Genomic DNA, 14,287 nt, shown 5'->3' on the forward strand with positions numbered 1-14,287 from the left:
ACATATTTAGTTAAATTCCGTCCCCTCCCCTCCCCTCCATTCCCCTCCCCTCTATTAAATTCCCTCCCTTCCCTTCCCCTCCGTTGAACCAAACGGACCCTAAATGACATAGCCGTGAGAGCTCTCACATCTAAAACTTACAAAATCTCGTAGTCGTTGTGATGCGGACTTTAGATCGACCGAAACATTGACACTATCTAAAAAAATTTGAAGTTCACACCGTGTTTCTTAGTCTTGACCGATGAACATTCGGACCGATGGACACTTTATATTATCTATAATATAATTACTTATAAAAAATTAAACAAACATAGAAAATAGTTTATATTCAAGATAGATACAATGCCCCATAGTGATTCAGTGTACCGTATTTTAAATATTAATTTTGTAACAAGAAAATTCAAATCCGAAGAAGTCTTATTAAAATGAAACACATGAAGCAAAGATGGGTAGCAGATTGATGGGGAGATGTGCTATAGGAAAGTGGGCATGGTGTGTACCGATTGGAGGGTCCTGAGGCTGTAAGTACAACAGCAAAGACAGAAAAAATAATGTGGACTTGAGTGAACTCAAGATATGTTGATAATTTTGGTATTATTAAGTTTCTAGAGTGGTCCTAGTCATGATGATATAGTTTCAAGTTAACAAAAAGTACTAATCTTAATCGATCAAACATATTTTATGCTAAGGTTATTTTAATATATGGTTTTCATTAGTCAATTATTAGCTGGTTGCTGTTGAAGGTTTTGAAAGATATGATTAGGTGGCATCTAGCAGGTAGATTTTAATGAAATCACAGGTTTTATAAAGTTGTTACATTTTCTTTAAATTAGCCCTCTTCCGACATGCATGTAAATATATAGATATAATATATAATTCATGCATCTATAATATGAATTTCTTGGGACCAGAAAGTGACGCGCCAGAAATTAATTTATAGTAAAAAATTCAAAAATATTTCTGACAAAATCCTAAATAAAATAATACTATATTCAAAATAAAACATGAGATCATATAGTATTCCACAAACACACAACATATATTTATGTTCAAGTTGAAGTGAGTGTAACTAATGCCGGAAGAGGAACTCCCTAAGTTATGATTTGAATTTTGAACCATGCAAGATTGAAAGGCAAGTCTTTGGAATAAATTTTCCGGAACAAACCCAAGCTTCTCGTGACCCCTTTTACTCTCTAATCAAACTTGGAACTATCAACACTACTTTTCAATTCCCTCTTCTTCAAAGCTTGTTCTATCTTTCTTCCACTTGTCCCTCCAAACTAATCAAGTAGATTCATCGATCTTCATATAGGTGATTGAAAGACTATATGTTTGAAAAGATAACAAGCAATTTGCATTGGCTTTTGTCACTATCTTAGGATTTTCCATCATGAGACGGTCAACAAAATACAATTTTAAAAAGTTGAAACTTCTAATTTACTAAATGATCTTCTCTCTAGTTATAGATAGTCAAAACGTATTTGATTTTGTTAAGCATGACTCATAGTCATAAAAGAGGAGCAAAGGGTATTCTTGTAATGAATTAGAGTACTATTCGCTTGTAATACTCAAATCTTAATAGTTTCAAATTATAATACGGAACTATAATTATTCTGTAATCACACATTTGTTTCTATTTACTCTTTTGTTATTAGTTGTTATTCTAACAATAGGTAGGTATTAAATCACATTTAACTTTAGTATGAAATTCGATGTGACAAGATTTGACGAAACAGACAATTTTGGATTATAACAAAAGAGATTAAGGATTTGTTGACTCAACAAAGTTTAGATAAGGCGTTGTGTGAAACAAAACTCGCAGACATGGTAGACGCTGATTGGTTAGAATTGCAAGAGAATGCCACATGATTGACATGTCTATGTGTTTCAAATGAAATGATGTATCATATTTTGTACCTAACGTCTCTGAAGGTGGTTTTGTGTAAATTTAAAATTCAATATATATATATATATATATATATATATATATATATATATATATATATATATATATATATGGGACGTATCAAATGAGAACTTTGGCTATAATGAGAACTTTGGCTATAATGAGAACTGAGAACTTTTAATAATAACCGTATGATTTAAAATCAATGCTCAGATTTACTTTAATGTGATATGTATTGAAACCAGAATCTATCTATTAATTACAATCTCTTAACATTTAAGTAAAATATGAGTCATTGATTTTAAATCGTACGGTTATTATTAAAAGTTCTTAGTTCTCATAATAGCCAAAGTTCTCATTTGATACGTCCCTATATATATATATATATATATATATATATATATATATATATATATATATATATATATATATATATATATATATATATATATATATATATATATATATATATATATGTCCAAAATGCTAATGAACAAATTGTTTGTGAAATAACAACTATATAGTTTAAAGGTGCAAGAAAGATATGATTTACAAACAATATGTTAATATGTTTTATAACATGATATTAATCTGACGAGACTTGGGGTGGATGTCAAAGATGAAGATAAAAAATTATAATGTTGTGTTCATTACCAATTTTTACGACCACTTAATGAACACTTTTACCTATAGAAAAGACAATATCAACCTCAATCTAATTACTGTTACACTTTTGTCTCATTCTCAAAGGAGACTGAATGAAAGAGGACGGAATTGTAAGTGCACTATCTCATTAGAGATGTTTTGCATGATCTCAAAATTAGGAAAACTTTAGCATTTATGTATCTTGGACGGTATCTTTGAGTCTTAATATGCATCTTAGTATTAGGAAACTTAGAATGCATTTAGAAAAGATTTTACGCATTAAAAATCAGATTTTAAATGAAAAACAGGTCCATGTATTGACACATACGACCTATGAATCGACATATATGCTTGCGTTTTAAAGCATTGTAGGCCATGTTTGCATGTGTCGGCACATGAAGCCTTTCAAGTCGACACATAAAATAAAATTTTCTTATATGAGTCCACATATGTACTTGCTTTTTATAGCATGTACCTTTTGTTTTCATGAGTCGACTTATAATGGCTTTCCAGTTTGACACATAACATAAAATTTTCTGCTATGAGTCATGACTTGCATGTCTCGACACATGTGTCAAAATAAGTCGACACATGTGTTAAATTTTTTGAAAATCTCCATTCTTTTCTAAATTCCTAATTTTCTTTTTTCCTCCAACTTGCACACATATAAATACCTCATACATGCATCATTTCAAACTTGATGAAACAATAAACATACAAAGAGTTCTCTTAATCTTCAATCTCTCATCTATGCATACACACAATAATTACACATAATCATTCTCGTTGGGTGCCATCTAGATTCTTATTTGATAATGTCCAATTTAGGTTGTTGAATTGTAAATTGGGTTGAGAATCTTTGGGGGTTTCATTGGGAAAAACCAGTTAGGGTTTGTCCTCCAAGATCAAGGTGTTGATTCAGGGGTTTTGCACAAGATTTCATAATTTGGATTCAGTCGAGTGAAAGCTTTAAAGAAGGTGGTTCTATCGAAAGAGTAACGGTAACCGGAGAATCAATTGAAAATCTTGGATCACGATAATTCACAATTGGATTCAGCCAACTGAAAGCTTCGAAGATGGTGGTTTTGTTGAAAGAATAACGACAATCGGAGGATCAATTGGTATTATCGGATTACTTGATCGAGCTCAAGATAAAGAGAATAGAATGAGTTAGAATCAATATCAAACATTGGGTTTGTATGGTTATATTGCTACTATTCTCTTGTAAACAATTTTTGCATAGTAAGATTGATACCTAAATTACATTTGGAATTGAGGGCAAATGTAGCCATAATGATGATGATTGGTGAACTGCCTAAACAAATCCTTGTACCCTCTCTCTGCCTCTCTCTCTCTCTCTCTCACACACACACACACACACACATTTACTTTCAATTGTAAATTAATGAATTTAGTGATTATGCAATTGACACGATTAGATAAATTGTTTATCATTTCAAAACTGTTTTGTTGAGTTGATTACAATACATATGATTGTAATTGGATTTTGAATCAACAAAACCATAAGAAAAATCTGACAAATCAATGATTTTTAGGTGTCCAACGCATCAAGTGTTTATAATTTTCTTTATTCTATTTTGTTTAAACATCTCAAAGAGTTTATAAGAAGAGGATATTAACCCAACGTTCTCTCTCATCAATAAGTCACTATGTATTTCTTTGGATGAGATGGTTGCAAAAGACTTATGAACATGTAACCCCATTGATCTTGACAATTCAATGATTTTTAGGTGTCAAACGCATGTGCATATCTAGCAAAGAACAGTCAAAACTTGATCCAAAATCGAAGAAGTATGTCTTCATCGGTTACACAAAGGTGTTAAGGGGTTCCTGTAGTTGGATCCAGTTTAAAAAAATATATGTTTATTGGCAAAGATATTATTTTTTAGGTTTAATAGGTATGTTTCCCTTTCCATATGGGCGAGCTTTGAGAAAACCCTATAAAAAATTGGATTCCATCCTCAACATATAAAGATTCCCTACTTTTGGTTCTTCATTAAGCAATGTCAGGAATCTTTGACAATATGTAATATTTTATTATTTTTTAATTAAAATAAAATTTAGCTGGCATATGTTTGTGGTTAAAAAGTAGTTTTTCAAAATAACCTTAATTGACCACAGTAAATATACTAATTGGCCCTAAAAAGGATTTACTGTATGAATAAAGAAACCCTAATTGAAGCATCATCCTCCCCAAAACGTAATAGTGAGAAAAAGAACATTAGCAGTAAATCAATAAAAACAATAAAGAACACAAAGAATTGTTTACCCAGTTCGGTGTACAACAACACCTACTTTGGGGGCTACCAAGCCAGGGAGGAAATCCACTATAAGCAGTGTTAATTCAGAGTTAAACTACCAGTTTACCCTCCTCACTTAAGACCTATCCAATGCAATTTCAATCTAGTGCTAGACCTGAGTTTCTACTCACTCCCCCTCAATCACAGCAGTGATAACAAACAGTTGGAAATAAAAACAGAGTGAAGACACACTTCAAACAAATCTTGATCTTGCTTAAAAGCTTCGATCAAGAGACATATCACTCGTACTTAAAAGCTTAGAGTGACAAACAAATTACAACTCAACAGCCTATTCCAAACCAATCATCAAAGTGATAATTGTTTGGATTACAAGAAACACTAAGAACAAATAACATAGAACACACAGGTCGCAACAAGCACGTTCTTCACAATCAATTATGTCTGCTCCTGAAAGTAGAATTAGCAATCTTCTTATTTTATTAGTCCTTTTCGTCTAATTAGCGATGGAAAAACTCAAAAAACGGTCACTAAAGATATCTTTTAAAAAAGTTAAGCGACAAACATGGACCATTTTAAAAAGTTAAGGGTGTAAGAACAAGACTAGTTCTGCATCTGGCCTTAAGTTTTAATGATAAATTTACATGTTGTCTTAAAGAACAATTGTATACACTAACGGTTTCTTTATAGTGTGTGGCTTTTGCCTTGCAGGTTCTGACTCTAGTAAGAAGGCATGTGACGTCATTAGGTTATAAACTCAACACTCTAGAAGAATACTAGTGATGGGTTACAATGAAAGTTAAGATTCTGGAATGCTACTTTTGCAACAGTTCTAATGAACGTTAGTACAAGAGCTTTTGATTGTGACTTTGCAAGGAAGCTTTGGAGGCCTTCTAGAGCTTTACTTTTGTGTTCCATATTCTGAAGATGTTGAAGACGAGGTTCTGCTAAGCAAGTTCTGAAGATATAAAGACATCGCCTCTGAAGACCAAGTGCTGAAGACTCTGAAGACAAGGTTCTACTAAACAGGTTCTGAAAACTCGAAGACTTAGGTTCTGAAGACTCGAGTTCTGATCATCTACAACATGCTTCAATCGACATACAATCAGAAGCCTCTGAAGACTTAAAAGATCAAGGACGGATTGCGTGTGATGGTGAGCATAAAATTACTAACATAAATTATGACCTTTACTCTTATAGGGTGGCGTAAGGACAATTTAACCTGTACTTATTATCTATCATTCCCACCATGACCGTTGAGGACTTTACATCTGTACTTGGAATTTTTTACTCTACCCTCCAACGGATCTATCATTCTTTATAAAGAAAGTCATCGGAAAAATTTGAAATCAACAAATCAGTTTTACAACACCAAAGCATTGCACAAACTCTGTTAGTGAAATTCTTTGTATAGCTTTGTATTTTTAGCAAGGAGTTTTTGTTTGTATCTTGCTTATTAACATTGTTGTGTGATTGTACTTAAATATTGTGTAATCTGCTTGTTAGAAGCATATTTATAATACACACTTGTAATCAACGTTGATTGATAGATTCCTTGGAGGACTAAGTGTTTAGTCATAAGCCTCGAGAAGACTGTGGTTGCGATCATAGTGGTTTCACGATAAGGATCGGCTGAATTTGTTGGGGTTGTCAGCAAGGTTGATCATTAGCTTATTGTGGTTGATTCCTTGAGAGACTAGTGTTAGTCAAGAATCTCAAGAAGATAATGGTTATGGTTATTGTGGTTGTTTGTGATCAGTTTGGTTATAGTTGATTAAGTCCTTATTGAGAAGGCAAAATCACCTTGGTGAGTGGACTAAAGTAACTTCGTTAACTGTGAACTAGGATAAAAATAATTGTGTCATTTATTTTTATTCACTTGTTAACCTTGTGTTGTGTGTTGCAAAAAGATTATATTTGGTGCAACCCAATTCAAACTCCTCTTTCTTGTGTTTCTCGCACCTTTAAAGGGATCAAAATGAAGTCTGATGCTAACATACGAGACCAAAAAGGGTATTAAAATTATTATCTACTCTTGTAGTTGGACTTATTTGCTGAAAATCGTGAATTCAATCCATAATGGTCATGTCTACAACTGAAAGAGAGTACACGACAATACTTGAGACTGTAAAAAAGGTCTTATGGATTACAAATCGGTTAGGGAAATCAGTGTTAAGTATGGTGGATTTTTGTTGCATTATGATAGTTAGAGTGTCGTTTTTTGAGAAATAATAATCAAGTGTCACTCCAGAACCAAACATATTGATGTGAAGTTCCACAAGATCAGAAAGTTACTTGCATATGGACAAATATTACTTAAAAATGTTCATCCTTTAGATAATCTATCTGATATGTTGATAAAGTCAATCACAAGTGACAAGTTTAAACACTACTTGAACTTGTTACTTGTTTCTCAATGCTAAACATATGTTGTGTCTTCCCGTTACTATAATGTCATATAAAAAATCTTCATAGAAGTTTTGATATTAGGGAACAATTGTTGAGTACAATTCAGAGATATTCTTGTAATATTATATCAATTGTAATAATAAAATTCTAATTTATTCAAATAATAAGGCTTAAATGCACTTTTGGTCCCTGTAAGTTAGCGAATTTTTGATTTTCGTTCTTGTAAGTTATTTTTTTTTGGTTTGAGTCCATATATCTTACTTTTTGCTTGAGGTTTAGTCCCTAAAGTCAAAATCTGCAGGAAAATCAGCAGGTTTCCTCATTCCTGCGGATTTTCCTGCGGATTTTGATTTTAGGGACTAAAACGAACGCAAAAGTGAAATATAGGGACTCAAACCAAAAAAAATAACTTACAAGGAAAAAAATAAAAAATTTGTTAACTTACAGGAACCAAAAATGTATTTAAACCCGAATAATAATATGAAACTACTAATACTCTATAGCCACAAAAATATGCACAATTGACCGAAGTGCTCTTTTATAACATTTGTTTTTGTTTTTTATTTTAGTAGCAAAAGGAATTTGTTGATACTAAAATTAAAGTCTCTAAAGCAATTATTTCCAATGGAAAATACAGGGTATACATTATACAAATTGTAACAATTAGCCATTTTAATTCCTAGAGTTCCCATAATATAAATAATGACAATAAACTTTGACCTTGACATATATCATATAGTGTACCAAGACCTATCTTAGAGTACTCAATAATGTCTAAAACAAAATTTGAAATAGGTCTCGTGTTAAATGAGAAAGTTTTAAATTGAATAAATTTAATAACATTAGAGACAAAAATTTTTTTTTTTTTAAATTTCATTTGAAAGCTGGACCACGTCCATTAAATTTGAAGGAATGAGCCAGCAATGTATAGAAGCCACTGTCTTCACAGCTCACACTCTACATTATCTCTATATGCATGTTCTCTGTTTTTACTCTTGTCTTTAAATTCATGCAAGTTAAATTCCAAACCATAGTTAATAAAAAATTACTTCAAAAATGTGTACTAAATAAACCAAACTTGTCCTTTTAAAACCTTGAGCTATTAATATCCAGAAACCAAAGTACCAAAAAAAATTAATGTGAGATTTAAATCTGATATAGAAGCAAGTTGCAAAGATTGCATTATATAGTATAGTTGGGTAAATTCATTAATATTTGAGTTGCAAAACTCGTGACATGAATAATATTTGGAGGTTATTAACCTTTGCGTGTTGGCACTGTACTTGTACCATTCTCATATTAAATATCAAAAACATATTTAATTATTTTCATATTTGTAGGCTCCATCCTTTTATTTTGTCAACCATCCCTTTGCTCTAACTAGATATCTTAAGGACACTCTTATCCCTATCTCACTGCCCTTACTTTCTATATACCACAAGAATTTCATCACATCTCACCCTTATTGTCCCTTCACAAGGATCACATACAAATTCAAAATACCTATACATTTTTCAAGTTGCCTAAAAATACATTTTAAAATCTCAACCTTTCAAGTTTTACTAGCTATTTACTAACTATCTATTGCATCAAATTCATTTTCATCTCAATCAAACTTGTCTTAAATAATTTTAAGGTTGTACATAGAGTTTCTTAGATATTTTATTTAATCACAGTTTAATCGTTGTAAAATGTGTCAAATATTTTATTTAATTACAGTTTAGTTATGATAAATCTTAATCTTAATCTACTTAATATAAATGTAAGGTTGTCATGATGACAACCCTAGACCAAAAACCTAGCATTTGCCTATGTGTCATCTTTCTATAGCATTGGCTTATGTGTCATTTTCACATAACCTCATGATTATGTGTCATCCAATTAAATATAATAATAAGACTCAAATATATTTTAATTATAATTCTCAAATATATTATTTAATATTTTATAACTCACAAATATATATTCTAATTATAAAGTATACAAATATTAGATAAAAAATGTTATATGTATATATTTTTAACTTTTATATGTATTTTTATATTCATATTTTTATTATATTATATTTTTTTGGTTGATTATATTATATTTTTAAATTATACAAATTAAATATAATAATAATAAGAATATAATTTTATTAATTAATATTTTGTAACTCTCATATATATATCAATTATAAAGTATAAAAATATTATTTTTTTTAAATTTATGTATATTAATGTTTATATTTTTAATAATGTTTTATTATTTAATATTTTATAACTCTCAAATATATTATAATTATAAAGTATACAAATATTAGATAAAAAACTTTTACATGTATATATTTTTAACTTTCATATTATTATTTTTTTGTTTATATTTTTAATAATTATTATATATTTAATATTATTTAATATTAAATAATATACTTTATTATTATATTAAATAGTAAAATATTATTAAAAATATAAACATAAAAATAATAATATGAATAAAATAATATATTTTAAGTAAAACCCTAATCATTCAAACAAACCTAATAATAATAATAATATTAATTAATAATACTAACAATAATAATATTAATAAAATAATAATAATAATAGTAATAAAAATAATAATATTAATAAAATATTAATAATAATAATAATATTTAGCCACCAATATTAATAAAATAATAATATAAATAATAATATAATAATATAATATTTATATAATAATAATATTAATTAATAATAATTAAATCATTAATAATAATAATAATAATATAATATCCATCTAACACTATTAAAAATTTATTTATAAATATTATATTTTTATCTATTATGAAATTCAATTAAATAATGAATTGAAAATATACAATCATCTATATATTTCATATACAATTAAAAAACGAAAAAAGAGGTGAATCAGCCTAACCTCCTTATTAATTTTAAAAATAATATAAATTATTTGAAATATATTTTAAATAAAACAATAATTATGTATTAAAATATCTTCACAAAGAATGAAAAAAAACTCACAAAAGAATAGTAAAAGAATTGAATCAATAAATTAACAAAAGAACTACACCAATGAATTAAATTTATAATTAATTAGTGAATTAAAAATATACAATCAATATATAATTAATATGCAATCAAAAGAAGAAGAAAACGGAAAAGGTGGATCATCCATATCTCTTAATTAAATAATGAGTTAAATTCTCAATTAAATGATTAATTAAAAATATACAATCAATTATATATTTAATATATTAGCATAAATCATCTTTAACGTATATTGGTAAATTTAATTCTCAACCTTTCAATTTAATCATAAATAAAAATAAAAAACGGTTGTCTAAATTAGTTATATATATACACCCTATAAACAATCATTCGGTAAGAAGGAAATCTCAAACAAAAATTACTTCTCAAATTTTTGTGATTTTATTGTGGGTTTTAAGTAAGAGATACCAACTACTATGAATTTGAAAATAGGATAAGAGTTTTACATATTGTAGAATAAGAAATATTTTTCAAAATTTTGTAATTTTATAGAACGATATGTTTTCTTCCACTAAAATGGTGAGATTATTTTAATGATATTTTTATATATTGTACAACGAGTATCATATGCATTGTTTATAGACATTTTGAATGAATTAATACAGGTGGAATGGTGGTTTATATACATTTATTTTTCGAAGTTGTGTAATTTTATAGTATGGTATATTTTCTTCCACTACAATGGTGAGACTATTTTAATGGTATTTTTATATATTTTGTAATGTGTATAATATGCATTGTTTATAGATATTTTGAGTAGAATGATGGTTTATAGATATTTTGAATAGAATGATGGTTTATACACCTTTTTGAATAAATACATATGGAATGGTTAAATTTATATGAGATATAGGAAAAAAATTATAATGCAGATGGAATGGCCAAATAAAGAGGAATATTTAAGTGGGAGGTAGCATCAACGATCAATTTTAAAATATTGTTTATTTAGTGAAGCTGTTAATGAGTTATTTGTGTGTAATTTTAAACGCAATTTTTTTATTGAGTTGTGTTTAATAGATAATGATAATTGTTTATGATAATATTTATTTATGTATAAAGTGTTATCACTTTGGTCAAAATGTGTCAAAATGTGTCAAAATGCTATTTATCTCGAGTGAAACTCTCGCGAATGCATCACGAGCTGATCTGGCATATTTTGATTGTATGGTTTGATAGTCATTTCCTTATTATGTTATGTCATTATTATGTCATCCTATATTTCACTTATGTATTGTGTCAAACAACAAGTTTTAATTGGTTGGTTTCTATTCGTGATATATAGTTTCACACTGTATAGCATTGCTCTTAAATAAATACAATAAAATGTAATGTTTAATATTCATTTATGAGTATATTGAAAGAATTATTATAATATCACTTTAAATATGTAAAAAATATTTGTATTTGATATGAAACTTATTTACAATTTTTTGAACTATTTAACTAAATTAATAAACGATAATTTTATTTCGATTCAACTTTGGAAAGATTTCAAAATTTGGTTTTAGAAGGATTTTTTGCAAACTTGGTGTGATTCTCTTTCAATTTGAATACAACATTTAATTAACACTAAATAAAAAATTAAAAAAAAATAATTGTTATATGATTGTGTACAAATATAATTATATTTTATTACACTAACTTCTGTTTTTATTCCTATTATTAATTTTTTTGTAAATTTTTTTAAATATTAGTTTACTTCTCTCAATAGCACATTTTATTTATTTTATAGTAAATTTAAATTATTGAAATCGTTTGTTGTTTATGTGGCAGACTAAAAATATTCTATTTTTTAATTTTATATTTATAAAACTGAAAATTTATCTTTCTAAAAACGTAAATTTAACTTTTAAAACAAACATAGCAAGTGACTTTAAGTTTTAGAATATAATTAAAACGTAAATTTAATATTTTTTTGGAGAAATAATTTTTTTTATTAATCCAAAAATAATTAAGTACAAAATCGATCTGAAGATCTAAGTGTCAAAACGACAATGCAACTATCTAAGACTCATAAGACCCACATTTATAGTATCTATTTGTAAGACTTCTACCAATTCTGCAACAGTAATTTTCAGGATCTCTCTTCTCCGTTCCTTCTTGGCAGTTTCATATATTGGCCACATCTTCTCATTAAATTTAATTCTTTTAACCAACCTACAATTAAAGATATTTTTTAATGATAATAATTAACTTTATAAATATTGAACAAAAAATTAAAATCATAGTCGTTAATAATCTAATTGTCTAAGAATATAATTATATTTTATTACAGTAATTTTTTAATATATTTTTCTCTATTATTTTTTTTATTTGCAAAAATATTTCATATTCCTTTACTACTATTTTATACGCCTTTATTATTAATTAGTAATGAGTTTTAATTATTAAAATTTTTTGTTATAGATGCAGCAGACTAAGAATGCTCCCTTTTTTTAAATTTAAATTTTAAAATTTTATCTTCACTGCCTCCCATTTTTAATTTAATATTAATAGTCCTATATTTTATTATAAAAAATTATTATTATAATAAATACAACATATTAAAATACAAAAAAAAAATATAACTCTAGAAAAATATTAATAGTCCTATATTTTAACTTTTATTCTACATTTAATATTACTTTAATTTTAATTGTAATTCTAATTGTAATAGTATATTTTGGTGGAAAATATTATTATCTATAATAATCTCTTTATATTCCATAATCAACCATCACTTTTTGGTTTTTTGGTTTTTTCATCTCTTTAACTCTTCATTAAGAGTATCATAAAAATTTTATTTTAGTGCAATACTTATATTTGTTTATCCGTTACTATTTTTTTTATTAATTGGTAAAATAATTAACTGCTAAAAAATGAGAGGTCATAATAATAGTATTAATAATAGAGTCTATGAAAATGGTTATAAAATAGTATGTCTTTTTGTATTCTTACACACTTTTATAACCACTCTTAATTCTATCTTCATTATTTATCAATTTCATTTGCTACCATTTTGGATTAAAATACCTATCATATGAAAATATTTTATTGTATAGGATTAAAATAATTATTTGAAATAAATATTTGAATTTGTTTTATTTTTTCATTTATTTTATTCTTTCCTTTCATTTGTTAATTTAGTGGGAAAAGTCTTGCCCTCTCACTATTAAAATTTTCTTTTTTTTTTATTAATTTATATTGAAGTTATAATAAACCAAACAACATTATAAGTTTTGTTGATAAGATGGATTACTTATTTATTAATAATAATAATTATAATTGATAATAAGATAAACAAATCATATTACTTATTATTATAAAAATTTAATTATTTTAATAGACAAAAATAAACATCATTAGTAAAAAATAAATATATATTTTATATTTTTATTCACTTTTATATGTGAAAATAAAATTTTTTATTGAATCATTCTCCAATTAAATTCTTGAGAAATAATATTTGAAGTAACAATTATAAACATACCCGTGCAACGCACGGGCCATATATCTAGTATATATAAATCCAAGGTTGTCATGATGGCAACCCTAGCCACATGTCACCTTGGTAGCAACTCTAAGCAAATCCTAGCCACATGTCACATCAGTAGCAACTCTAGACATAAATCCTAATTGTATTTTTACTAATTTGTCCCTACATTAAAAATAAATAATAATAATAATAATAACTATAATAATAATAAACATAATAAAAAAAATAAACATAATATTAGTAATAACTATAATAATAATAAACATAATAAAAATAATAATAATTATACTTATAAATCTATTTTACAAATATATCTATCATAATTTCATTTTTTATTTGTCTTTCTCCTTTGTCCATCTATTTTACAAATATATTTATGTTTAAAACATAAATTACTTATTTAAATATAAATATTATGATAAATATAATATTATATAATCTTTGCTACTCACAAAAATAAAAAGTAAGATAATAATAATAGAAATAATAATAATAATAATAATAATAATAATAATAATAATAATAATAATAATAATAATAA

This window comes from Vicia villosa, linkage group LG6 (genome assembly GCF_029867415.1).
Source record: "Vicia villosa cultivar HV-30 ecotype Madison, WI linkage group LG6, Vvil1.0, whole genome shotgun sequence".
Lineage (NCBI taxonomy): Eukaryota > Viridiplantae > Streptophyta > Magnoliopsida > Fabales > Fabaceae > Vicia > Vicia villosa.